General features: G+C 42.6%; 1 protein-coding gene, 1 long non-coding RNA gene and 1 other non-coding gene across 3 annotated transcripts in view; 2 read left to right on the forward strand and 1 right to left on the reverse strand.

Annotated features, from left to right (window-relative positions):
* Window positions 1–6,668: 6,668 nt before the first annotated feature.
* Window positions 6,669–24,804, forward strand: LOC122564688. The gene is made up of 3 exons (XR_006315975.1): window positions 6,669–6,742; window positions 14,978–15,033; window positions 24,271–24,804. It is a non-coding gene; the product is annotated as an uncharacterized LOC122564688 (long non-coding RNA).
* trnai-uau lies at window positions 7,188–7,283 on the reverse strand. Its single transcript has 2 exons — window positions 7,246–7,283; window positions 7,188–7,223 (listed from the first exon to the last, which is right to left on the reverse strand). It is a non-coding gene; the product is annotated as a tRNA-Ile (tRNA).
* A 1,458-nt stretch (window positions 24,805–26,262) lies between the features above and the next one.
* The window catches only part of LOC122564683 (zinc finger protein 239-like), an 88,109-nt gene continuing 86,616 nt past the window's right edge, over window positions 26,263–27,755 (forward strand). Inside the window, exon 1 of the mRNA XM_043719779.1 lies at window positions 26,263–26,286. The gene's annotated coding sequence lies outside the window, so the exon portion shown is untranslated. The remainder of the gene's footprint in view (window positions 26,287–27,755) is intronic.

The following is a 27,755-nucleotide window of genomic DNA, read 5'->3' on the forward strand; positions in this document are numbered from 1 at the left end:
CCCTCCAACCATAAGGGATGAACTCGGATTTCACCAGTTTCCTCATTTCCCCTCCCCCCACCTTGTTATCTTAGCCTGCTGGACAAACCTTCCTCATTCCTGAAGAAGGGCTTATGCCCGAAACGTCGATTCTCCTGTTCCCTGGATGCTGCCTGACCTGCTGCGCTTTTCCAGCAACACATTTTCAGCTCTGATCTCCAGCATCTGCAGACCTCACTTTCTCCCGAAATAAATACTTATGTCTTGAAAAGACTACAATATAGTACAGGCGGTGTTAAATGCATAACGATAGATAACTCCTCAGGATGGATCCTAGGACATGTGGGAGGCTAGCAGAGATATTTGTATCATTAATAGACATGGTGAGGTGCCAGGAGACTGGAGATCGGCTAATGATATTCCATCACTAAAGACCTGCTGATGGTCCCGTTCCTACGGTATACTGTTCTATGTTAAGTTCTGTACACTCATATCACCTGTAGGAACCTCCCTTTGCCTGTAACATCCACAGTCCCTTCTGCATCAGTAGAACATAGAACACAGAACATTACAGCATAGAAACTGACCTTTCAGTCCGCAATGTCGTGTCGAACATGATGCCAAATTAAACTAATCTCTTCTGCCTGTCCTGCCTGAGGGGAAAGATATAAACGAGACCTAAGGAGCAACTTTTCCATGCAGAGGTTGGTGTATGTATGGAATGGGTTGCCAGAGGAAGTGGTGGAGGCTGGTACAATTGCAACATTTAAAAGGCATCTGGATGGGTATATGAATAGGAAGGGTTTGGAGGGATATGGGCCAGGTGCTGGCAGGTGGGACTTGATTGGGTTGGGATATCTGGTTGGCATGGATGGGTTGGACCGAAGGGTCTGTTTCTGTGCTGTACATCTCTATGACTCTCTGACTATAAATTGTATTACCAGTGGGATAGAGAACGATGACATTGCGAATGGCACACGAGTTGCCACTTGGCTGTCATTTCAGAGTGAGGAAAACACAGGCTAAACTACAAAGACATTTTTACTGGCCTGGACTGCACAAGGATGTGGTTGAATTTTGCCAGACATGTCACACATGTCAGCTAATCAGAAAACCACAGGTGATAATGAAACCTGCACATTTAATACCTATTCCAGCATTTGAGGAATCTTTTACAAAAGTCTTAATTGATTGTGTAGGTTCCCTCCCCCAAACAAAAAGTGGGGATCAGTATTTGTTAACAATAATGGATGTATCAATGAGATTTCCAGAGGCCATTCCAAAATGCAATATCACAGCTAAAAGGATTATTGAGGAATTACTCAATTTTTGTTTACGAGATCTGAACTACAGTCCAATCAAGGGTCAAACTTCATAGAGTCATAGAGATGTACAGCATGGAAACGTCCAAACTATTCAAGGAAGTTAAGGACAATTTAAGAATAAAACAATTTAAATCTACTGGGTACCATCCAGAATGACAGGGTTCATTAGAAAGATGGCATCAAACAGTAAAGACCATGTTCAGGGCTTATAGCCAGGATTATCCAGATATGTGGGATAAGGGAATTCCAATTGTGATTTTTGTGATCAGAATTTGGTCGACCAAATGAAACAACCAAATTCAGTCCATTTGAATTAGTTTTTGGGCATGTAAATATTTTGTAAATTAGTCCGAACCCTACACCGCATCCTTGTATCCTCCTCCAGCATCTGCCTGCTTTGCATTCTTTGAAGTATCCTCAAGTCCCTACTCCCCTTCCTATTTCTGTAACGTCTGTGAAATAATGCTTTTTGGAAGTTAGTCTGAGAAAGACAATGTCAACTCAACGACCCAATATTAAACCAGATACAGGAACTGAGAAGCCTTCTGTTCAGACTTGGAATTCTGTCAGCAAGGGGAAATATCAACAGCTGTTTTCCTACATATATTCTTGCTTTGTGGATATTTTAGCTTGTTTTGCAGATGCAGGATATTCAGAACTCTGTTAGAAGGGAGATAAACACTTTAATTGATTAAGGTGCGATATCCAGAATCTGCTGGGAGTCACTATCCTGGATAATCAAATGCCTCAGCAGTGTCTGGTTAACATTCCAAACTTCAAACAGGCAGAACGATAGGAATATCCAAGTTCCCCTGAATGGAAGAGTGTGTGAGTGTGTGTGTATGTGCATGTGTGTGTCTGCATATTTCACTTTAATACAAGATTGGATGTAAATGTGGCATAGCCACATAGGCAGTTTTCTAAGTAGTCTGGCCTTGAAACTACAAGTGGATATCAATATCTCCAGTGAATGGGGAAATGGAGTGGCATGGAGTTCAATTTAGGCAAGAAAGAAGTCTTAGCGAATTTTGAGAAGATTTGTAGCTCAGGTTGAGGTTCTGGATGTAAGTTTGCTCGCTGAGCTGCAAGATTCATTTCCAACGTTTCGTCACCCAACTAGGTAATATCTTCAGTGGGCCGCCAGGCAAAGAACTACTGATAAATCCTGCTTTCTATTTATATGCTTGGATTTCTTTGGGTTGGTGACATCATTTCCTGTGGTGATGTCATTTCCAGTTCTGTTTCTCAGGGGGTGGTAGATGGAGTCTAACTCGATGTGCTTATTAATAGAGTTCCGGTTGGAATGCCATCTTTGAGGAATTCTCATGCGTGTGTAAGGAACGTGAGGAGGTCATTCAGTTCTCAACCCCATTCCACAGGAGCAACAGAAAAACATCCACGACTGTTGCACCTACAGTAGATGAGGAGAATATCTTTGTTCTCAAACTTGGAACACAGGAAAAGGAGGAAGATATTCAACTACTTGAGGTCAGAAACACTAAAATGTGGGGGATATTCAATCTCTCAGGAACTGGAGACTGGTTTAATTACTCACCTCGCCCTAACATGATGCCTATGGAGAGAAGGTGAATTAGTTTGTTATGAACAGAAATGTATGAATAAATTGAATGATTGCATCATTCAAACCTAATCTACCATTCACTGAGATGATGGCTGTTCTGATTGCAACTCCTTCTGACTCCATTTGACAGGGATCCCCTTCTGTGCAGCCTCTGCTACATTTGATGGTCATCCTGCAGAGCCAGATGCTGTAGCTACGGTCAATATGACTTAATGGGGGTGGGGGGTGAAGTGGTCAAGGTGGCGGCAACAAGTTATCTTGTCTCCAAGAATAGACACAGCTTCTCAACATGACCGCCAAGAAACTATCCAAAGCACACCCGCTAACTTTTCAATCCTCTTAAGTCAAAAGCTCCAAAATGTAAGTTAGAAGCCTGTTCTGAATCATGGTCGAGGGGATTCCTCATGTTACTGAATACACAATCAGCAGATAGTGACTTACACAGGCGTTCAGGAAACAGGCACAGAACAAGTTTTAAACATGTCTATCAAAGCTGCTGAAACCCCCTTTTCAACTTGGAGCATGACGTGGGACACCGCAAAGTGACCGAAAGCATGAGTAACATTTTTCTTTTACTGTTTCTGTGCTTCGTAGTGTTGGAACTTCCTGTTTCATAAAGATCAAAACCAAAGGCCAGGGAAACATACAGACAGATACTCACGTTATAAATTATTATAGGGATGGACAGCTGGAGGAGTAAGAGTCTCGAGGGCGCAATTACGTAGATGAGAACATAAAGTGAAGGTAGTACCAGATCAGCTGAAATGATTAGTTACACCACATTCTTAATCCACCTCATAGAATCAGCCCAGATGCCATGAATGCAAATGAAATATCTGTTCAGCACAAAGCACTGTGTAAACCAGGCTAGCATACTGCTCAATACAACCCGGCAATCTGTCCAGAGTGGAACACTGTACAGACCACATCATTGCATTAATCTATAAACCTTGACTAGCTATCTGCTCAGCATGGGGAGCTGTGCAGACCATACCAGTGCATTAACTGATAAACCCAGCCTGGATGTCTGACTAGCATGAGGAACTGTGAGATTGTATTGAGAGGTGCAGAGGAAGTGAGGAACATTAGAGTGAATGTGCACAGATCCCTTAGAATACCTTATCAGATTGATGAATTTGTGAAGAAATTATGTAGAATCTTTTCCTTTTTCAAGCAAGGAGCAAAATATAAGAGAAGGAATCTTATGTTGGATCTGTATAAATAATTAGCTTTGAGTTCAGTTCTGGTCATCTCCTCACATTATCTTTATCTCACTGGATAGGGGAACTGAGGATTTTTACAAGGATGCTGCACACACTCAGTAAATGCAGTAATGAGAAAAGGTACAAGCAGAAGAGGTGGGGGAATGATTACCTGTAATTAGTGGCGGGACACCCTTCATTGATACCTGAGCAGTGATATGGACAGGCCAGCAGAGGGTAGCATTGCATCAACTTAAACACCACAGAAGCTGCCAGACCTACCCAGCATCAAGATGAACTCAGATAGAAACACAGTACAAAGAGAGCTTCACTCTGTCTCTTACCCCACAGTATTCCTGTCATGGGAGTGTTTGGTGGGTTCGCTTTTGAGAGAGCTTCACTTTCAGTTTTAAAGAATAGGAAGAACTTTAATCTGTATCAAACTTTCTGGTGTCCCTATCTTGAGTTTTTGACAGGGACCGTGAAAACGGAGACATATGTTCAATTTAAAAGAATGAAGGGTATGGTACTTTAAATTCAAGCCATCAAGGAAGCTTCACTTGTTACCTTAAAAGAGCAGAGGGAACTTTACTCATATCACATCCAGAGCTACCCCTGCCCTGGCAGTGTTTGATGGGATAAGCAGAGAAGATTCTACTTTGGTTCATATTTGGAAGCAGAATTAATAATTAGCTTCTGTGTATACATGTTACTGGAAGGTTATAGGGTTGGATCCAGGAGAATATAACAAAATCAATGCAGTAAGTAACCTAAAGAAATGAGAGCTAATGGGTTTGGGGAGGTCACACAGCAGAAAAGGGACACATAATAAATAACACTAAGAAGTGCAGAAATCTTGGAGTAAATGTGCACAGTTTCCTGAAGATCCAGGACTGATCCAGAAGTTGGTTAAAAAAAGGCAAATGAAATCAGTCAACACACAGAATTTAAGAGTGGGGAAGTTATGTTAGAACTGTACAAATCATTAAATCGCTCATACCTTGAGTGCTGTGTGCAAATCTGGTCACATCATCATAGGAAGGGTGTGTGATTGCCCTGGAGACACGACAGAGGAAATTTACAAGGACATTACCCAGATTGTGTGAATGCAGCATTGAGGAAAGGTAGGCACAGCCGAGGGGAGGTTTACAGGACTGATTACAATCTTGTGAGCAATCTAGGTACAGTTCACAAGAATGTGTTACTTCACACAGTAAACAGCTGAGATACCTGGGACATAGATTTAAAATGATTGGTTTAAAGTACAAAGAAGAGTTTGCTGAATTGTTTATTTTTCACCCAGAGGATTGTAGAGATTAAGAACTCACTGTCTGAAGTATTTGAAAACTCTCAACCCATTTAACAATGTGATATTCAACTGAAACATGATAACAATATGCCTCAGGGATCAATGTTGGAACTGCAATTATTCACAATTTCCATAAATGATTTGGAGTTGGGGATCATGTGTAGTGTATCAAAGTTTGCGGATAACACTAAGATGAGTGGTAGAGCAAAGTGTGCAGAGGATTCTGAAACTTTGCAGAGAGACATAGATAGTTTTAAATGAGTGGGCAAAGGTCTGGCAGATGGAGTACAATGTTAATAAATGAGAAGTCATCCACGTTGGTACGAATAACAGTAAAAAGGACTATTACTTGAATGTAAAAAGTTGCAGTATGCTGCTGTGCAGAGGGACCTGGGTGTCCTTGTGCTTGAATCACAGAAGGTTGGTTTGCAGGTGCAGTAGGTAATTAAGAAGGCAAATGGAATTTTGTGCTAAAGGGATTGTGTTTAAAAGCAGGGAGGTTCTTTGCAGCTGAGGCCACCCCTTAAGTACCGTATGCAGTTTTGGTCTCCTTACTTGAGAAAGAAGGTACTAGCACTGGAGGGGATGCAGAGGAGGTTCACTAGGTTGATTCCAGAGTTGAGGGGTTGGCTTTTGAGGAGAGACTGAGTTGTTGTTGTGTTGACATAGTCTTACCAGACCATATGGCTGCTCTCTCATTAGAGAGCGGTGACTAATGGTGATTTAACCTGAGGGCCTCAGGCAAGGGAAGAGATGGAGAAAGAGAGTCCTTCATGGTAACCTCAAACCTGTGATGGGAATTGAATCCACGCTGGTTTTGTCACACTGCTCTGTAAACCAACAATCCAGCCAACTGAGCTAAATCGATTTTTTCAGGACTGAATTGACTGGGATTATATTCATTGGAATTTAGAAGAATGAGGGCTGATATTATAGAAACATATAAAATTATGAAGGGAATAGATCAGATGGAAATAGAGATGCTTCCACTGGCAGGTGAAACTAGGACAAGATGGAATAGCCCCAAAATTACGGAGAGGGCAGATTTAGGACTGAATTTCTTCACTCAGAAGGTTATGAATCTGTGGACTACCCTGTACAGTGAAGTAGTTGAGGCTTCTTCATTGAATGCTGTTAAAGCTAACATAAATAATTTTTTGAACAGTAAAGGAAATAAAGGTTATGGTAAGTGGAGCTGAGTCCACAAAAGGATCAGTCATGATATTACTGAATGGCGGAGCAGACTCAAGGGGCCAGATGGCTGACTCCTACTCCTATTCCTTATGTTCTTGTGTTCGAATCCCCATGGAATCAGACCAAGTGCTGTCCAATTGGATGAGGCTGGGTGAGTTTTTTTACTTCAGTGTCGAAATGATGGAAAGAATTGCTAATTGAGAATATTCAAATTTGTTTGTATTTTTGAACTCTAATATTTGTGTACCTAGTTCATTATAAATTGTTAATTACACTATTAAGCAGTATTTTTATTTCAGCTGCTTATGCTTAATTTTAATTTAACATTACCCTCAAAGTGTCATTACCCCTTCACCTAACACTACGGGCAATTTAGCATGGTCAATTCACCTAACCTGCACATTTTTGGATTGTGGGAGGAAACCGGAGCACCCGGAGGAAACCCACGCAGACACGGGGAGAACGTGCAAACTCCACACAGTCAGTCGCCTGAGACGGGAATTGAACCTGGGTCTCTGGCGCTGTGAGGCAGCAGTGCTAACCACTGTGCCACCGTGCCACCCACAATAGACGCTTTGGCCATGAGCAGATAAAATTGCTCCAGGTGAGGCTCGAACTCACAACCTCGGCATTGCGCACGCCGAGACACTGACATATAAGTACCGCGCGCTGACCGATTGCGCCACTGGAGCCAATATCTAACACAGCTTTGAATAAATGAAAATATGCAGGCAGTACGAACTTCTGGTGAAGAGAATTTCCTTTGAAATGCCCTTTGAGAATTTCTCCTTATCTCTGTTCTGACAGAGGTTGGAGGGTCACTGTTTCTTTTTCTCGTCCCACTCCTCCATTGGTGCCAAAACAATAAAATATAGGTCATTCCGAGTAGAAGTTGGGAAGTTATGTTGCAGTTGTACAGGACGTTGGTAAGGCTGCACTTGGAGCATTGTGTTCAGTTGTTCGTATTGCTCAAAATACAGAAAGAAATTTACAAGGATGTTGCCAGGGCTCAAGCGACTGAATTGTCAGGAGGGGTTAGACAAGCTAGGACTTTTTTCTTGAGAGAGTAGGAGACTGAGGGGGGAGATAACAGAGGTGTATAAAATCATGAGAAGCATGGATAGGGTGAATGCACTCAGTCTTTCTCCCAGGTTTGGGGGATCGAGACCTTGAGAGCATCTGCCTAAGGTTAGAGGGGAAAGAAGAAAAGGGAACCTGAGGGGCAACTTTTTTACACACAGGTCATTACACATCTGGTATGAGCTGATAGTGGAAGTAGCTGAGGTGGATATATTAACAATTAAAAGGCATTTGGTCAAATACATGGATAGTCAGTATTTAGGTGGATTAAGGCCAAGTGCAGGGAAATGCAAAGAGGTGAATGGACATGTTGGTCGGCAGTGACCAGTTTGGGCCAAAGGGGTGGTCTCTGTGCTGTAGGACTCTATGATTCTGTGACACCGTGACAATTTTTATATAACCAAGTTAGGGATGTGGCCAGGTACATAGGTCTCAGGCTGTGTCAGGTTCCGTGTTAGGAACAAGTCCTGTAGGTTTCTTTAATCTGCAAAACGTAACTTGGTCTGTATAAAAACAAAGTTACTCAAACATTCGTAGATAGATGAAGGAGAAACAACAATTCACACGTTATAAGTATGTGCACCTACATTTGCCAAGACACAGAGACACACAAAGATACCTGCATATTCACACACAGACATCTGAAGACAAACCAAAAAGCATGATAGCTCTGCACATTGTCAACGTGAAACAGCTCAATCTAAATAATTGTTAAACTCATGACAACAGGAATATTGAGAATTTTCCCAAATGTATCTGCTTCTGACGTTACTCTGGGACTGCAGTAGGGTTTCTTGCTGAAACTGTTGGATTTGGCTGAATTCTGTTTGCTTCAGGCAGTGGGAAGATTTCAATGAACCTTGTCAGAAATCTTGCACAAGTCGTAAATGACTGAGGTGTTTTCAGCTCACACACATTACTGTGAGAAGAAAGGAGGGTGGGGATTGGGGGGCAATTCGCAGTCCCTTCTCAGGATGGTCACATTTTCTCCCTCTGTGAGTTGAATCATACAGTAATGGCATCCAACCCCCCAAACTCAACCACATGAAATCTCTTTGAACACTCTATGCTGTATCTCTCCATCCCAGTCACCTTATTCATATAGTGCATCATTACTGCTGTTGTACACTGTGCCGTTTCCTCAGTTAAAACGTATCCGACTCTTAAATTTAAGATATGTCTGTATGTGTCAGCTTAACATTTAAGAAATGTTTAATATCTTCACAATATCTGTGATAAAATGAATACATGGAGTCATTGAGATGTATAGCACCTTTGGTCAAACTCGTCTATACCGACCAGATATCCGGTGTAAATCTATTTCCTTTTGCCAGCACTTGGCCCATGTCCCTCTAAACCCTTCGTATTCATATAACCATTCAGATGCCTTTTAAATGTTGTATTTGTACCAGCCTCCACCACTTCTTCTGGCAGTTTATTCCACACACACGTCACTCTCTGCATGAAAAAGTTGCTTCATAGGTCCATTTGAAATCTTCCCTCTTTCGCCTTAATTTTATGCCCTCTAGTTTTGTATTTCCTCATCCTGGGGAAAATACCTTGTCTTACGAGAACAATAGTTCCCATGATTTTGTTAATCTCTGTAAAATAACTCCTCAGCCTCCAGATAAATAGCCCCAGTCAATTCAGCCTTTAATTCAAGTCCTTCAACCCTGGCAACATCCCTGTATATTGTATCTAAGCCCTTTCAAGTTTCACAACATCCTTCCTATAGCAAGGAGACGAGAAATATGAGCAGTATTTCAAAAGTGGCCTAACCAATGTCCTGTTTAGCCGCAGTATGACCTCCCATTTCCTATACTCAATGCACTGACCAATGAAGAGAAGCATACCAAACGCTTTCTTCACTGTCCAGTCTACCTGTAACTCCTGTAATTTCAAAGAACAATGAACCTGACTCCAAGGTCTCTTTGTTCATCAACAATCTCCAGGACATTCCCATTAAGTGTATAAGTCCTGCCCTGATTTGCCTTTCCAAAATGCAGCATCTTGCATTTATCTAAATTAAACTCCATCTGCCACTCATCGGCCCATGGTTAAGCATAAAGATCTCTCATTGTCAAGTCTGCACTGTTAATCCTTCGCAATATATGGCCTTCATTTCAGGATGGAGTAAAGAAAAACATTTTTGAAAAGTTTCTAAACAATTGTGTCTTTTATTGTAAACCAAAATAGGGGATCAAACCTACACACAGATGTTCTCACAGAGGCAAAAGAAAGCTGCAGATGCTGGAATCCTAAGTAGACAAACAGGAAGAATACAGGAAGCCAAGTAGCATTAAGAGGAGGAGAAGTCAATGTTTCAGGTTATACCAAAAATGTTGACTTCTCCACCTTTGGATGCTGCCTGGTTTGCTATGTTCTTCCAGCTTCCCACTGGTGCTTTCTCAGCAATGCCTGCACAGATGCAGTAAAGCATTCATATCTGATGCCAATTGCAAGAAACAACATCATTCCTTCTGCCTTTCTAATCACTTGCTGCAACTGCAGACTAACTTCATGTGATTCATGTACCAGAACATACAAATCCCCCTGTACCACTGAGTTCTGCAGTCTCTCTCAATTCATATCGTTTACTGTTGTTTATTCTTCTCATAAAATAAAAACATCCCATAACCCATGTTATATTTCTGTGAGTTTAAAGAGAGAATTACCCTTCCTTTAACATTGCTCCTTACTCAGTCCACAGCAGCCATCCCAGTTCTCTCTGGCTAATGCCAGAATCCTCTCCATATGGGGAAAGGGAGTCAGAGAATGGATGTCGGACATTTCACCGATGAGCTTAGTCCTATCAAGGCTGGTTCTCCTAAAATGAAAGAAAGGGAAGTTAAAAAGTGATGGTGGAAATGGCTGCTGGTGATGGTATAGGTGGAGGAAATTGTGAGGTAGGAGAAAGTGAGGACTGTCTGGAAATGCTGGGGATCAGAGTCAAGAGTGCAGTGCTGGAAAAGCACAGCGGGTCAGACAGCATCCGAGGAGCAGGAGAACCAATGTTTCGGGCATAAGTCCTTCATCAGAAAGGGCTGAGCCTTGTTCAGAGGTAAGTGCTATAACAGATTCACAGTGAGTGTGAGGAAGCAGAGAGAATATGGTGGCAGTAATCCTGGCAGAGTGGGGAAGGTTATTGATGTTTGTTCTGTATTGCTGGACATTTAGAACATAGAACATAGAACAATACAGCACAGAACAGGCCCTTCGGCCCACGATGTTGTGCCAAACATTTGTCCTAGCTTAAGCACTCTTCCATGTACCTATCCAATTTCTTCAGACCATAGATACTACACTGAGTTGGGTGTGATCTCAGGCCATACTTGGTGCATCTGGTGGAGTGGCCTCCTCTGGGAAGAGAATGTTCTTCCTCTGTGTTAGCCCATCCACCAGGACCACCGGGCTCCTGTGGACAGATCATGATGCAATTTTCCCTTATCTGCCATGCTTGGGAAAATATATAGTACAACTCCAAACTGCAAACGCTCAACCATGTGCCCATTGAATTTTTAAAGAGGATGCCAGTGCCAGGGATCATAGAATATCCAGGGACATCAGGGTGATGGTAAGTGCTTCCAGCCATGATAGGTGGGAGAATTTAGCTGACATTGAATGAGAGGGATGCCTTGGGGTGAAGTAGCTAGTTAATGAGGTGAATTTCATAAGATAGAACCAGAAAACTAGCTTGGCCTTGTGCAGACAATCCCTCTGTTAAATGCAATGAAAATAACACAGAGACAAATTATTGTAAGATTCAGCCAAATGAGTCAAAGACTCTGCTGACCTCACTCCCAGTTACAAAGCTGCAGAACAAATGGTCATCCAATACTCTCCAATCGAAGGTTGCATGTTCAAATCATTTCAGGCTCACCATGCTTAATTGAAGCTCAATTTCTTTGGGTGGCGCGGTGTCTCAGTGGTTAGCACTGCTGCCTCACAGCACCAGGGTCCCAGGTTCGATTCCAGCTTCGGGCGATTGTCTGTGTCGAGTTTGCACGTTCTTCCTGTGTCTGCATGGGTTTCCTCCCACAGTCCAAAGTTGTGCAGGTCAGGTGAATTGCCCATAGTGTTAGGTGCATTCATTAGAGGGAATTGGGTCTGGGTGGGTTACTCTTCAGAGGGTTGGGTTGGGCTGAAGGGCCTGTTTCCACACTGTAGGCAATCTAATCTAATCATTGAAACGCCCATGAAAATCCTATTCACTCATCATTCCTGGAAATATTAGCCCATGTTGCAAAATGCAAGCAAAATGTCTTCTCTGATGCATTCTAAACACATCCATAACACTGTCTCTCAGTCACCCTCTCTCTATCCATATCCCAAACCCCTTCCATTTGTTGGTATTTAAACTGATTATCCCATCATCCCTCTGTGGCAGTGATTTTTAAATCCACAATAGCTCTTTTCATGGTACATTGAAGATATGGCGCTTTAAGTTCATGGGGGCTGGTCATCCTGTCACTTGCAACATGGGCTGGAAGTTTCCCCATGCTCGGCAGCGATCTAACAGTGTTACTCAGAAATGCACTGGGGTGGTGTACACAGCTCTATGTGCTGGGAGAATAACTTCTGCAGATTTATAGAATAATCCACAGATCTGTTCTGGACAACTGTCCATGTTGGACAGACATCTCACTCAGGTTTATAGAATATTGCAGTGTTATGGACTGCGCATCTCCCCATGATAGAAAGATAACTATTCTGACAATAGATCAATACACTGATGTGGTCTGCACAGTGTTCCACTCTGAACTGATATCAGAGTTGTACTGACCAGTACCTTATCTGGCCATATGGTATATGGGCTGGTTCTGTGAGGTAGATTGAGAATGCGAGACAGCTAACTATTTCAGCTGATCTGACAATGCCTTTATTTTATGTTCTCATTCTCATGATTGAACCTTTCAAAGTCTCATTTCTCCAGTTTGTCCCATCCCCCTGTATACGCCCGTAATATTGTAATTTATCCATAAGTAATTGTCCAGTTTAACGGGAATTGCTTTCCTGTATCTCTCCCTGACTTTAGTATTGCTCAATCTGGAGTGTCGGCTTCCACAGTTAAGAAGCTCAGAAACAATAAAACAAAAGCAGAGTTTGAGCTTTCTTTCACTTCCCGGCGCCCCGTGGGGTGTTCTATGTTGGACAGTTGGTTTCAGAGCTTACAGATACATCTTTGAAATGTTTCTCTGCCCGTGCACTGAACACCTGAGTTAGTCACTCTCTGCTGCTCACGCGCTCAGTAACATGAGGAATACCCTCAACTATTACTAATTCAGACCAGGATGTTTGACTTAATTCTGGAATTGGAAGATTTTTGGAAATGCTGGCCACCAAAACTAGGAGCAGCATTATACAACGTCAATGAACCATGAATATCATTACCCTGGGTTATGGCATCTAGATATTACCCTACCAGTCACTTTATGTAGCTGGTCTGCTGTTTTATCCCTGTCTCCTTGTATAAACAGTGTCAAGCATATACAACCTTGCAGTTTTCTGGCACTACCCCACACACAAGGAAGAAAAAATAAGAAGATTTATGGTCCATCCCTTAGGAAACCCCATCCATTCAATTCAGACCGAGCAAAGGTTCCTTTTTTTAATTTATTCATGAGATGTTGGCATCACTGGATAGGCCATTATTTATTGCCCATCCTAATTGCTCAGAATACAGTTAACAGTCAATCACATTTTTGTGGGTCTGGAGTCATAGGTAGGGCAGACCACATAAAGGTGGCAGTTTCTTTCCCTAAAGGACATTGATGAACCATATACATTTTTCTAACAATCAACAACAGATTCATGGTCATTATTTCACTCTTAGTTCCAGACTTCTTGTTTTTTTTATTGAATTTAAATTGCAACATATGCCTTGATGATATTTGAACCTGGATCCCCAGAACATTACTTGGGTCTATGGATTAACAGTCCTATGAAAATACCACGAGGTCATTGCCCATGCTATGAATCAAGATTCATTGTATCACTGCACCTATTATACAAATATTAAGAGCATGGAGGTTACCGTCTTCTGTTCTGATTATAAATTTCATTTCCTTCCTTGGAGTCCATCCTATCCCTGACCAATATCTGAGGGTGAAACAGACAAATCATAACTGGGCTGATTTCTTTGGCCACGAGTTGATTCCTGACCCTATACCCTGACCACTTCTAAATTTACCTACTAACCTCTCCAGAACCCCTGGCTCATCTCATCTGCTATTTGAATCGTGAACTATGAAATGCGGTCTTAATGATGTCAATAATCTGCTGCTGGTACTTCCAGTTTCAAATGTGCAGGAGCAAACCTGATTCAGAACTCTATGGCTCATATCTGAACTCAGCCCAAAATCTCATCCATCCTTCATTCCTGTGTGCACTGATCTTTCTTGTTATTGGGTCTGGCAATGCCTACACATTAGCATTCTCAAATATGTCACCACATTTGTCTGTGAAACCTGGCTCAGTCTTTCTCTGTTGATTACCCAAACCCTTGCCAATTATTATTCATTCTTAAATTCATTTTCTTCATACATGTTCTCTCTCGATGATATCACCGCACTCATGCACACACTCACCCACACACCACACAAATAAATAAATATAAAGACAAACACATCACACACAAACACAAAACCCTCTGCCTTGTTCTGTTGCAATCGATAAAGAAACATACATTTGTGGGAACACCATTTACTGTCACTCACAGCATGGGCTGAACATTTCTCCATGCTCAGCAATTATCCAGTGACAGTAGAGAAGCAACATACTGCCAAAGGTTTGCGATTGTCCCCATGCTGGGCTGATAGTTAATTTTAATCAGAACTAATTTGCATAGTCTGCACAGCTCTCCATGCTGGGCTGTCATCTTGTCTCAGTTGATGGTGTCTGGGCTGGCTCTGTGAGGCAGATTCAGAATTTTTTTTCAACAAGCTATTTCAGCTGATCTGGCAATGCCTTTATCAATATCATTGTTGTTGTGATTTGGATCCTCTAAGGTCTCACTCCTCCAATTAGTCCCACTCCCCTGTCTTTTCCCATATCTCCACAGCACGTTCTCAGTTAATTAATTATTTGTTTCAATCTTTAGTGTGTATCTTTCTGTCCTTCTGCATCCTTCCCTGACCTTTGGTTTGATGCCAGCATTGTGAAGCTCAGGAACAATGAAATGGTGTCGGACTGTTAGTCACTTCCCAGCATGTCCCATGTTGGACAGGGGGCTTCAAAAGCTGTGACTTGTGTGTTTGAAAATGTGATCTGTACCTGTCCACTGAACGCCTGTGTTTGTTCCTCTCAGTTGATTTTGTGATCGGAACACGAGGAAGCCTCTCGAGTATTATTCAGAAATAACAGGTATGTTACTTGTCACTCAGGGCCTACTGACTGACTCCTGTTATTGAAAGGTTAGTGGAGGTACTGGGGGTGGTGTGCTGGAGGTTGTCCTGTGAGCTGCCTCAGGCACTCAGGGAGACTTGAGGATTTGGTGACCCAACTCTGATTGGAGCATGGGGATTGTAGTTACAGCATCTGGGTCTGTAACATGAACAACAAATGGAGCAGAGGCTGCAGAGAGGGGAAACTCTGCAACCACAGAGTGAGTGTGTGGGGGGAAAGGGATCTGCTGTGTCCACCCGGGTTTTCCAAGAACAGCTTCCCAAGCTACACATAACCCAGGAGCAGAGTGAGAGGGGAACCTGACTGAACAAGGAGCTGGTCACAGAGCGGTGTCACCTCCTTCAACATGACCTACAGCTTCACACCAGGGGGAGGACGATGTTAGGATCATAGTTCCATTCAGCTTCTATGATGTGGAACCTTCCAGGCAGGAGTTGGTGACATACCCATCATCTCCCAGTTTGTTGATACAGATGACGGAGGACATCAGATGACGGAGGAAGTTTATGGGAACACAGTTGTTTCTCCCTCGGCAGGGAGCTGCCGGGTGTATCCTTGTTTTCCCAGTATAGCAGGATTGCTGATGGTGTACATATCTCTGTGGGTTCTCTATGTCAATGTGGGCCGGCAGAGGAACTGAAAGAATTCACACTCCATTAATATTGGAGTGTGACCATGTACAGTACATCATGTTGGATGCACTGTCCTGGCAGCAGCCACAGTCTCCTCATTCAGAAGCCGTCAGCCATTCCCATTGTCTTCGGGTCTCCACTTAGAAAGAGAGGATGGCTTCTCGGATAAAAGCTGTACCCTTGATACACACCTCAAAACATCCTTCTCCTCACCACTTCCCACCGTTAACCAACCACATCAAAATATCCCATGTGTACTGAGAGCAATGGGGGCACTGGGAACATTAGGGAGCTGACTATCAGAGAGATGGAACAGCACTTCCAATGTCTGAACTGGTCATAATGAATCCTCTAGTATACACTGTGTCAGGGTCCTTCTATCTCTGCCCATTTCAGTAACATACTGCCTGCCTTCCTTCCTGAAAAGATTTGACAGATTCACATTCAGTCACATTGTCACACATCTGTCAAACTGTTCTCAATCGACTTTACCTGTCTAAATCCATTTGCAGCCTCCAACTTCCAACTCTCCAGCTTGATAATTTAATTTCCTGTTTATCTCAGTATCATTCGCAAAGTTAGTTAAAGTACATTTGTTCCACTCCTCCAAATTATTGATATAAATTGCAAACAGTTCACCAGGTCACTGTGTGTCTCCACTGGTTAACGTCTGTTGAAATGATCAAAACTGATCTATTCCGAGTGTCTGTTTCCTGTTTGAAAACGTATCCTCCTGCATTCCTTTATAGCACATTTAAAGGGCTAAATGTTACATCAAGATATAAGAACGATGAATATTACTTGGCAGTTCAGCCCTCGTGCGTGCTCCATTTTTCAACATGATTATGGCTGATGTCATATTAGCCTCAGTTCAACCTTCCTGCCCACTCTCCATAACCCTTCATTTTGACAATGTCCCAGCAGCCACTGCACTCTGGGGTAGTGAAATAGTCATATTCACCACGCTTTGAGAAAAGTAAGTTCTCCTCACCCCTGTTTTAAATCTGCTCTGCCTGATCCTATAACTATGATCTCTCGTTGTAGATTGCCCTACATGAGGAAATATCCACTACACATCTCCATTGTCATATACCTTTAGAATCTGTGGCGATGCTGTCATTTTAACAAGCTTCTTTTGTCCTTCAGTTCTCTTTAAGAGAGTTGATACAGGCAGAGGTGCAGAGGGGTCTCGGAAGAACTCAGTTTAACAATGGCAGGGACGTGGCCACTTTTTGCAGTTCAGTTTTTTTTTCTAGTGTGGTTTAGCCTGTGGCAGTCACAAGATGCTGGAATCCAGGAAAATTTGCAGATTCAGCAATTATTTCCTGGCAGACTTTTGCTCTGAAATTTCTTTCTATGTTGTTCCCTCCTGCCTGTAAGAATCTGTGTTTCAATTACCTTTTTGCCAAGGGGAGTGTTTCTGGGACATTACTGGATTGGAACAGTTTCTTAGTTAATTTGCAATAATGGGTCAGTTAAGTTTTACAAAAGTTAAGTTATACTAAATTTCATTTTGGTTGTTGTCTGTGTGTCAACAATCTTTTTCTTAAATCCGAAGGTTTTGATTAGCTGATCACACCTGGAATATCCACTTCACATCTGCATTTAAAATAAGAAAAAGTAGGGTCTTGGCTGCCTTCTTAAAATATTTTGAAGGAGTCTGGCCTAGTCCATAACACATCTTACAGACCTTAATGAGACCTTTCATTCCTCTAAACTCCAGAGAGTATCGGCTTGAATGGCCCATCTCTCTTCATAAGATAAACTCCTTATCTCTGGAATCAATATAGTGAACCTGTTCTAAACTGGCTCCAATGCACCAATATCCCTCCTCCATACAGGACACCAAAACTGTACATAGTACTCCAGTTGCAGTCTCACTATTGCCTTGCATGGGTGTAGCAAAACTTCGCTACTTTTAAACTTTATTAGTTTCGAAATAAGTGCTGAAATTGTATGGGCCATTTTCATTACCTACTGTGCACGCGTGTAAGTTTTCTGGGATATGCACGAGGTCACCCAGATCCCTTTGCAATTAAGTACTCTGAAGTTTCTCTCTTTTAACATAATAAGTTGCTTTTCTAATCTTCTGAGCACAATGAATCACCTCATACTTACCCACGTTAAATTTCACCTGCCACACTAATCTGAACCTATCCACGTCCATTTGAAAATCTCTTGCATCTTCACTGTAATGTACTTTTCCAAACAGTTTAGCTTCATCTGAAAATTTAGCTATGATATTTTCTATATCCTCAACCAAATAATAACATACTTGGTGTTTGAAGACAGAACTCTATGGAATCACAAACGTTTGCTGTATAAAATACATCCAGGGGTGAATGGACTCATTCCCTTCCTTGTATAAAATTCAATGGGCAAAATTTCTCCTTGTCTTACTACATTATTGTTCTCACTAGCCATAATGTCCTACTCCTGTTACTGAATAAAAGACTGAAGTTAGGACACAGAACATAGAACGTTACAGTGCAGTACAAGCCCTTCGACCCTCGATGTTGCGCTAACCTGTGAAATTAATCTGATGCCCATCTAACCTACACTACTCCATTATTATCCATATGTATGTCCAATGCCCATTTAAATGTCCTTAACATCGGTGAATCCACTACTGTGGCAAGCAGTGTATTCCACACCCCTACTAATCTCGGAATAAAGTAATTACTCCTGATATCTGTCTTAAATCTATCACCCCTCAATTTAAAGCTATATCCCCTTATGTTAGCCTTCACCATCCAAGGAAAACGGCTCTCACTGTCCACCCTATCTAACCCTCTGATTATCTTATATATCTCGATTAAGTCACCTCTCAAGCTTCTTCTGTTTAATGAAAACAGCCTCAGTTCCCTCAGCCTTTCCTCATAAGACCTTCCTTCCATACCAGGCAACATCTGAGTAAACCTCCTCTGAACCCTTTCCAAAGCTTCCACATTTTTATAATGCGGTGACCAGAACTGTATGCAATACTCCAGGTGCAGCCTTACCAGTGTCTTGTACAGCTGAAGCATGACCTTGTGATTCCAAAACCCAATCCCTTGAACAATAAACGCCAACACACCATATGCATTCTTAACAACCCTATCAACCTGGGTGGCAACTTTCAGGGATTTTAGCACCTGGACACCAAGATCTTTCTGTACGTCAACACTGCCAAGAATTTTACCAATAGCCCAATACTCTGCATTCCTGTTACTTCTTCCAAAGTGAACTACCTCACACTTTTCCGCATTAAACTCCATTTGCCACTTCTTAGCCCAGCTCTGCATCCTATCTATGTTCCTCTGTGACCCGCAATATCCTTCAGCACTATCCACAACTCTGCCTACTTTAGTGTCATCTGCAAATTTACTAACCCATCCTTCAACATCCACACACAGATCATTTATAAAAATGACAAACAGCAATGGCCCCAAAATAGATCCTTGTGGCACACCACTGGTAACTGAGCTCCAGGGTGAACATTTCCCATCAACCACCACTCTCTGTCTTCTTTCAGCTAGCCAATTTCTGATCCAAACCATTAAATCACCTTCAATCCGGAAACTCTGTATTTTGTGCAATAGCCCACCATGTGGAACCTTATCAAATGCCTTACTGAAGTCCATATACACCACATCAACCGCTTTACCTTCATCTACCTGTTTTGTCACCTTCTCAAAGAACTCAATAAGGTTAGTGAGGCATGACCTACCCTTCACAAAACTGTGTTGACTATCCCTAATCATACTATTCCTTTCCAGATGATTATAAATCCTCTCTCATAACCTTTTCCAACACTTTACCCACCTCCAAAGTAGGGCTCACTGGCCTATAATTACCAGGGTTGTCCCAATTCCCCTTCTTAAATAAGGGAACAACATTTGCTATCCTCGAGTCTTCTGGCACTACTCCTGTCAACAATGATGACATAAAGATCAAAGCCAAAGGCTCTGCAATCTCCTCCCTGGTGTCCCAGAGAATCAGAGGATAAATCTCATCTGGCCCAAGGGTCTTGTCTATTTTCAGATCTTCCAAAACTGCTAAAACTTCCTCTTTGTCAACCTCAATCCCAGCTAATCTTGTAGCTTGTATCTCCATATTCTCACTAACATTGCCCTTTCCCAATGTGAATACTGATGAAAAGTATTTATTAAATGCTTCCCTATGTCCTCGGGTTCCACACACAACTTTCCACAACTATCTTTGATTAGCCCTAATCTTACGCAAGCCATTCTTTTATTCCTGATATACCTATAGAAGTTCTTTGGGTTTTCTGTTATCCTATCCACCAACAACTTCTCATTTCCCATCCTGGCCATTCTTAGCCCTCTCTTTAGCTCTTTTCTGGCTAACGTATAACGCTCAAGCCCCCTAACTGAGCCTTCACACCTCATCCTCACGTAAGCCTTCTTGTTCCTCTTGACAAGAGCTTCAATTTCTTTAATAAACCATGCTTCCTCTCTCAACAACTATCTCCCTGCCTGATAGGTATACACTTATCAAGGACACGCAGTAGTTGTTCCTTAAAACGCTCTGCAAAATGTGTCCATCCCCTGCAGTTTCCTTCCCCATCCTATGCATTTTAAATCTTGTCTAATTGCATCATAATTACCTTTCGCCCAGTTATACCTCTTTCCCTGCGGTCTATACCTATCCCTGCCCATTGCTATTGTAAACATAACTCAATTATGGTCACCTATCGCCAAAGCGCTCACCTACCTCCAAATCTAATACCTGGTTGGTTTCATTCCCCAGTACCAAATCCAATATGGTATCTCCCCTTGTTGGCCTGTCTACATACTGTGTCAGAAAACCCTTCTGCACACATCGAACAAAAACTGACCCATCTAAACAATTTGAACTATCGTATTCCCAGTCAATATTGGGGAAGTTAAAGTCCCCCATAACAACTATCCTGTTACTCTTGCTCCTATCCAGAATCACCTTTGCTATCCTTTCCTCTACACCCCTGGAACGCTCTGAGAAGACTCCCAACAGGGTGACTGCTTTCCTGTTTGTAACCTCAGCCCAAACTACCTCAGCAGATGAGTCCTCGAACGTTCTCTTAGCCACTGTGATACTACGCCCCCACCCCCCACCAACCACACACACACACACACACATCATGAACCTGGCACCTGGAGACAACACACCAATCATGAGTCTCTCTCATTCCCACAAAACCTCCTATCTGTCCCCCTAACTATGGAGTTCCCAATGATTAAAGCTCTGCTCCTCTTCTCCCTTCCCTTCTGAGCAACAGGGACATACTCTGCACCAGAAACCTATAACCCATGGCTTACCCCTATTAAGTCGCTCCCCCCAACAGTATCCAAAACGGTATACTTGTTGTTAAGAGGAACCACCACAGGAGATCCCTACACCACCTGCCAGTTTCCTTTCCTACCCCTGACGGTAACCCACCTTTTTCATGTGGCTGTGGTGTAACTACCTCCCTATAAGGATGGGTCTAAGTGCTGGAGGAGATAAGAGGGATAGAGGTGAGTGTAGACACTGGTGGAGGTTACAGATATCTGGAGGTGTGAAGGGGTTGGAAGGTGTTTTTATTATTCACTCATGGGCTGTGGGTTTGGCTGGCTGACCAGCATATATTTTTAGATTAGATTACAAACAGTGTGGAAACAGGCCCTTCAGCCCAACAAGTCCACATCGACCAAGTCCACACCGACCCTCCGAAGAGCAACCCACCCAGACCCATTCACCGACATTTACCCCTTCACCTAACACTATGGGCAATTTAGCATGGCCAATTCACCTAACCTACAAATTTTTAGACTGTGGGAGGAAACCGGAGCACCCGGAGGAAACCCATGCAGACACGGGGAGAATGTGCAAACTCCACACAGATAGTTGCCTGAGGCGGGAATTGAACCCGGGTCTCTGACGCTATGAGGCAGCAGTGCTAACCACTGTGCCACCGTGTCGCCCACATATTGCCTGCCCGTAGCTGCCCTTGAGAAGGTGGTGGTGAGCTGCGCTCTTGAACCACTATAATCCACATGCTATACATGACAGAGATAGGGAGGGCTGCAGCAGAATGGTGATAGGAAAGTGTACAGAGGCCACAGGAAGTTATAACGATAGAGATTAATGCAGAGGTTGCAAGACGTTAAAGAGATAAGGAGTGATATAGGGGCTGGCGAGGATTCAGAGGCTCTTGGGGCCTGAGGAGGTCAGCGATATAGGGAGGGGTGTAAATGCTGAAAAAGGTTACAGATGTACTGAGGGGCATAAAGGCTGGACGAGATTACAGATACAGAGACGGGTGTAGGGGCTGTACGAGATTACAAATATAGAAAGGGGTGTAGGGCTGGAGGAGATTACAGATACAGAGAAGGGTGTGGGGCTGGACGAGATAATTGATACAGAGATGGGTGTGGGGCTTGAGGAGATTACAGATATAGAAAGAGGTGTAGGGGCTGAACGAAATTATATAGAGAGGAGTGTAGGGCTGGATGAAATTATAGATATAGAGATGGGTGTAGGGCTGGATGAGATTACAGATATAGAGAAGGGTGTAGGGGCTGAATGAGATTTTGGATATAGAGAGGGTGGAGGGGCTGGATGAGATTATTACAGACACAGGGAGGTGTGTAGGGCTGGATGAGATTACAGATATAGAGGTGTGTAGGGTCTGGACAAGATAACAGATACAGAGAAGGATGGAGGGGCTGCAGGAGGCTAAAGAGGTTATGATGTGTTAGATAATCAGTCACTGTGATAGGGATCAATATAGCAGCTGGAGGTGATGACAGGGAAGGACAAATGGGAAGTTTAAAAAAAAAACAGAATTTTGCTGGGAACAAATTGTTAAAACCTGTGAAATAGACAAGAGACTGGGAGTAACTGAAGGAAAAGGACCTTGAAGGATCCAATCATGATCATCATACAGTCAGAGATATATCGCACAGTAGGGGCCCTGGAATCAATGATTGTACCTGATTCGGTGGAAGAGGCTGTCACCAATTTCCCTGCTTTAATCACTGAGGGTGTCAGAGGTCTGAGGAGCTGCAAACACCCAGAGGGAAAGTAAATATTACGAACTTGAAGTTACCCAGCCTGAGTGTGACTGCCTGAGGTACATCACTGGTGATTCTGGTACTGGGAGAATTCAAACTCACAGCTCAAAAGAGACTGGGGCTTAAATACAGCACTTTGGACCACTCAGTCAAACTATCTATCATTACTATGTTCTGGGTATTGTTAAGACGGACCCGCGGGGTCCCGTCTTTGCGTGTTCTTTCGGAAGGAGAGACTCACACTGGCAACTATGGTTAGACGCAGACAGCCGTTTATTCACAGAATCTTAACTGGTACAACGAATCTACAAGCATGCATTCGTTGGAGAAGGGGTTCTCCCTTCTCGTTCAAACTTGACACAATTATACTTCGCGCTGCCTGGAGTCCCCGGTCAGTTCGCCTTCCCCATTGGTCCATTCATCTGCGCGCGCTGGGGATCCGTCTTCCTATTGGCCGCATCAAAGTGCCTGTCCAGCTCCTGCTGTGCTTGACAATGGCTCAGCCATACCCGGGAGCGGTTCCGATCCCGTATTCAATAGTTCATTGTTTCAAGGAATTACTATGCGTCTGACAGGCTAGCCATTTTCAATAGTTTCAGTTTAACTAAATTGACAATTACACTTATCAACTTTAGACTTAAATAGAGCCATTCACACTTAACAGTTACAGGTTCCGATAGAGCAATTCACACTTGTCTAACAGTTACAGATTCCGATCGGTTTCTTTATTAATCCCGAGTTTCGATGGGGCAATTGATACTGGCTGGTATTTACAGGCTCCAAGATTTAATTAACATTATGCATATCCCTTACAAGCTCCAGCCAGGTAGTCATGCAGTCGCCAGCAGCAGCTCGCTTGGCTGTTGTTAACCATTTCAGGGCTGGAACTAGAAGTGTCTGTTGCAGAACTAGTGTCACCCTCCCTAGCCCTACATTAAACACCCCTGTGAAATCTCCCCAACAGTATAATTTCCTCATCACATCCTCCCTGTCGATCTTGTTCAAAATCTTAAGTTTGTGTCTTATGGTCCATTTTCCCTCAGCACGTGTGAACGTTTTGTTTTTATCTACCTTACTGAAACCAATTATAAACCCATAAGCTCTGTCAAATCTCCCACCAACTCCAATTGCTTAATCGCATCACAAATCCCTCAGTCCTGAAACTTTCTGGGGAATGATTGAGTGTATCCCTTCTCAAATTCCTCCCATCCTTCACAATGTATGGTGATCTCTATTCTGAGTATACCTGGTCACTCTGGGCCAGGAGGAGGAATGTTGTGAATTTCTGAAATAAAAGAGAGGAACCCTGTGGGACTGGCAGCCTCTAGGGAAAGAAAAATAATGTTCATGTTTAGAGCCAGTTATTACAGTTTTCTCTCTGCACTTGTGATGCTGGAGTTTGGAAGCCTTTTTCACTGAGGTTGGAAAGATGGATATACACACAAAAAAAATCAAATAAAGGGGATAATTTGTCTGCCTGATTTCTATCCTGGACTGACACTGTCTTTCCGAAACTTCTTTTACAGAATATTTGAAGAGGATTCACAGACAGCAAACTCCAAACAAACATCATATCAAAATCTGACACAATCAATTCATTAATAAGAAACTGGATATTATTGGCCTTTGGGTGCAAGTATTGAGTTCCCTGTCATTAATACTCACCGCATATAATTTTTCTTTCATACCCTCCCTGTCGATCTGAACCAAAGGCTTACCTTTATATCCCATGATCCATAAGTTAGTGTGAAGAACATGTTTTTATCCACATTGTCAATATTAACAGTAAACGGTACAGCTCTATCAATTCTCCGTTCAGCTCCAGTTAATCCCTCACATCATAAATTTCTCAACATTGAACCATTCTGGCAAATGACGCAGCCTGCCCCCTCTCAGAGACCCTGCCATCCTTCCCAATGTGTGAGGTAAGGATCCTGCCATCCTTCCCAATGCATGGGTGATCTGGCCCCTTCCCCCCTCTCAGAGAACCTGCCATCCTTCCCAGTGTGTGAGGTAAGGGTCCTGCTATCCTTCCCAATGTGTGGACGATCTGGCCCCTCTCAGGGACCCTGCTATCCTTCCCAATATGTGGGAGATCTGCCCCCTCTCAGGGAACCTTGCCATCCTTCCCAATGTGTGAGAGATTTCTGTTTGCACAGACGCAGATGTTCCTGTTTGAGATGTCATCATAGAGCAGCAATAACACAGTGACAACACCCGCTTCCTGGGGATTTCCTCAACTGTGAGATTTTTCTCTAACTCCAGTACTTCTGATATCTTTCCAGCTGCAGGCTCCACAGGACAATTTCAAATTGACCACCATGACATTGTTGAGTAGTTTTGACTATTTGTCAACAATTTGAGTTTTTAGTGTAGTGCCTGTTAGAGGTTCCATAGCTCTAGGGCTGGTGTGTCAGCTTTAGTGTGGATCTGAATCCATTTCAATACATTGCACTGTTTCACTTCTGCCTTCTCTCTGTCTCTAATAATGTGAGTATCTGTCTGTTTAATACTTCTCTGTTACTTTTATCAAATTATGTCCGGATGGGGCATCCCCCGTATTCCTTTAACCATATTGTTATGAAGATGTGGGTGTCCTATACCTTTAAGAGAGAAAAGTTAGCAGAGCTACCTGACAGCACCAAGTGCTCTGAATAAGATGCAATGTAACATGTGGTCCAACAGCTAGGGTCGTTGGTTGCTCAGAGACAAAAACAAATTTGAATTAGGCCAATCAGTTTAAATTCTATTCCCCCCAAAAAACCAAACTCCAATCAAGTTGGAATTAAGTATATTGACAATATTAAAAGCCAATGACACAATCCAATGCTTTGGGGGTATGAGACCAAGAAACATTGAACAGTTGGGGGAGAACTGCCAAAAGACCAACAGATGTAGGCTGCGAGTCATAATCTCTGAGAGGTACCTGTCTAGGGAAGGAGTTTGCACAGAGAAAAATATCAATACAGACCTAGAGAGCAACGTTACAGAGTAAGATATAATGAGAAGATTTGATACTGGCTAGTCTTAAAATTTGAATTTTTTAGTAAATCTTTATTGGGGGTTTTATTGGACTAGTATTATAGAAGGAAAATAAATGACAGGTTAGAGGAAGGAGTTTTAAATAGTTGTTAGTTAGTTAGTTCTGTTACACTTTAAGAAATAAAGTTGTTAATTTTTACTTTAAATAGTTCTTGGCCTGTCAAATTTTCATAGATTACTGCACAGGATAAATCTTTTCTGTGTTGCTGGTTTAAATTAAGCAGATGGGCTTACCCTATGTCATAACAATATGCTATGGATTTAGAAGCTTTATCTTCCCACAGTATACTCAATAGTCAGGAATTTTTCTTAAGGCAGTCTTTTCTGTTCTGCTTCTGAGCTTATATTAACCAAAAAATTCTGCACAATGTTTATTCTCTGTCATTCATTCAGTATATCCTGAAACATTAACTTTGGATCAGTATATATTGCCAATCCTCAGAAGATGATGTTTGACCTTCCTGAACTGCTGCAGTATGTGTGGTCTGCAATGCTGTTAGGTAAGGAATTATCAAATTCTAGTAAAGGCCCAGTGATATTTGTCCAAATGAACAACAATTTGTATATTTTCACATTTTTGATGTAATGCAACACTCGGATATGTTACACAAGGTTGTCACAAAACAATATTTGACACCAGGCACATATGGACATATTAAGGCAAGTGAACAAAAACTGGGCCAAAAGGGGTATATTTTAAGGAGTATCCTGAATAAACAAAGGAACATTGAAAATCGGGGAGGTTAAGGGAGTAAATTCATGAGCTTACAGCCTTGGAAACTAAAAACATGTAAGAAGTGAAAAAGGTAGGAGAATTAAAATCAGAAATCCACAGGAGCTTGGAATTCAGAGTGGGCAAATAGTTTGGAGGAAAAACCAAAAGAACTATGGATGCTGGATATCAGGAACAGAAACAGGAATTGCTGGGGACACTCAGCAGGTCTGTCAGCATTTGTGGAGAGAAAGCAGAGTTATTGTTTCAAGTCCAGTGACCCTTCTTCAGGATTGTGAGGCTGGACGGGAGTACTGAGAGAGGTGTGACGGCAAAATTTCAAAATAAGGATAAGAATTTCAATATCTTGATGCTTCGTTACCCAGAAAATGTAAACATTAGTGAGCACAGGGTGAACATCACTGGGTGCATGGAAACACACAGACAGCAAATTTTTGGATGACCTGAAGATGACAGGGAGGTGGAATATGGGAGCCCAGCTAGGAGTGTGTTTCGAGAATTAAGTCTGGAGGTAGCATGAGAATTTAGCTATAGATAAACTGAGTTGTTACAGGGGTTGAAATATATGTGGTCTTTGTGATGATGGGGAATATGTGGTTGGAAGCTCATTTTGGGGTGAAATATTTCACCACAGCTGTGAACAGTCTGGTTCAGCCTCAGCCAGGGAGAGGGGTGGAGTCAGTGGTGAGAGAGTGCAGTTTGGCTCCCAGCCTGGGTTGGGATTTAGTATTGTCTGATTAAATGTGGACCTTTACAGGCTGGAGCAGACTTGGCAGCAAAACTGAGTTGTGAACCAACTATCAGCTTCATTCAGACAAGGTGTGGAGGAGTTTACCTGTTGCCAAGCAAACTACAATGACAAACTCAGACAGCTATTTTGAGTTGAATTCGGGTTATACTGCTGATGTCAATAACTAGACGGTAGAGCACTGGAAGGACTTCTCGAAGCTTTTGCAGCATCGGTCTTCAAGCTTTCTTCCTTCCTCTCTGTTGGATTTTGAATCTTCTTTCCACTTCCATGTTCTCCATTGCACAGACCTTTCTCGAGAATCTCTTTTGTTCTTCTGATGACCCCTCTCCCTCTGCCAAGTCACATCATATGAACAACCCCACCTCACTGAACCATGTGATGTTCTGCAAATTCCTCATTATTGTAATAGTTTTCCTTTTCCCTCCGGGTTGCTATATTTATCACATTTATTTCCCCAACATTTCTCTATTCGCTGACAGGCTAGT

This window comes from Chiloscyllium plagiosum, chromosome 30, assembly GCF_004010195.1.
Source record: "Chiloscyllium plagiosum isolate BGI_BamShark_2017 chromosome 30, ASM401019v2, whole genome shotgun sequence".
NCBI lineage: Eukaryota > Metazoa > Chordata > Chondrichthyes > Orectolobiformes > Hemiscylliidae > Chiloscyllium > Chiloscyllium plagiosum.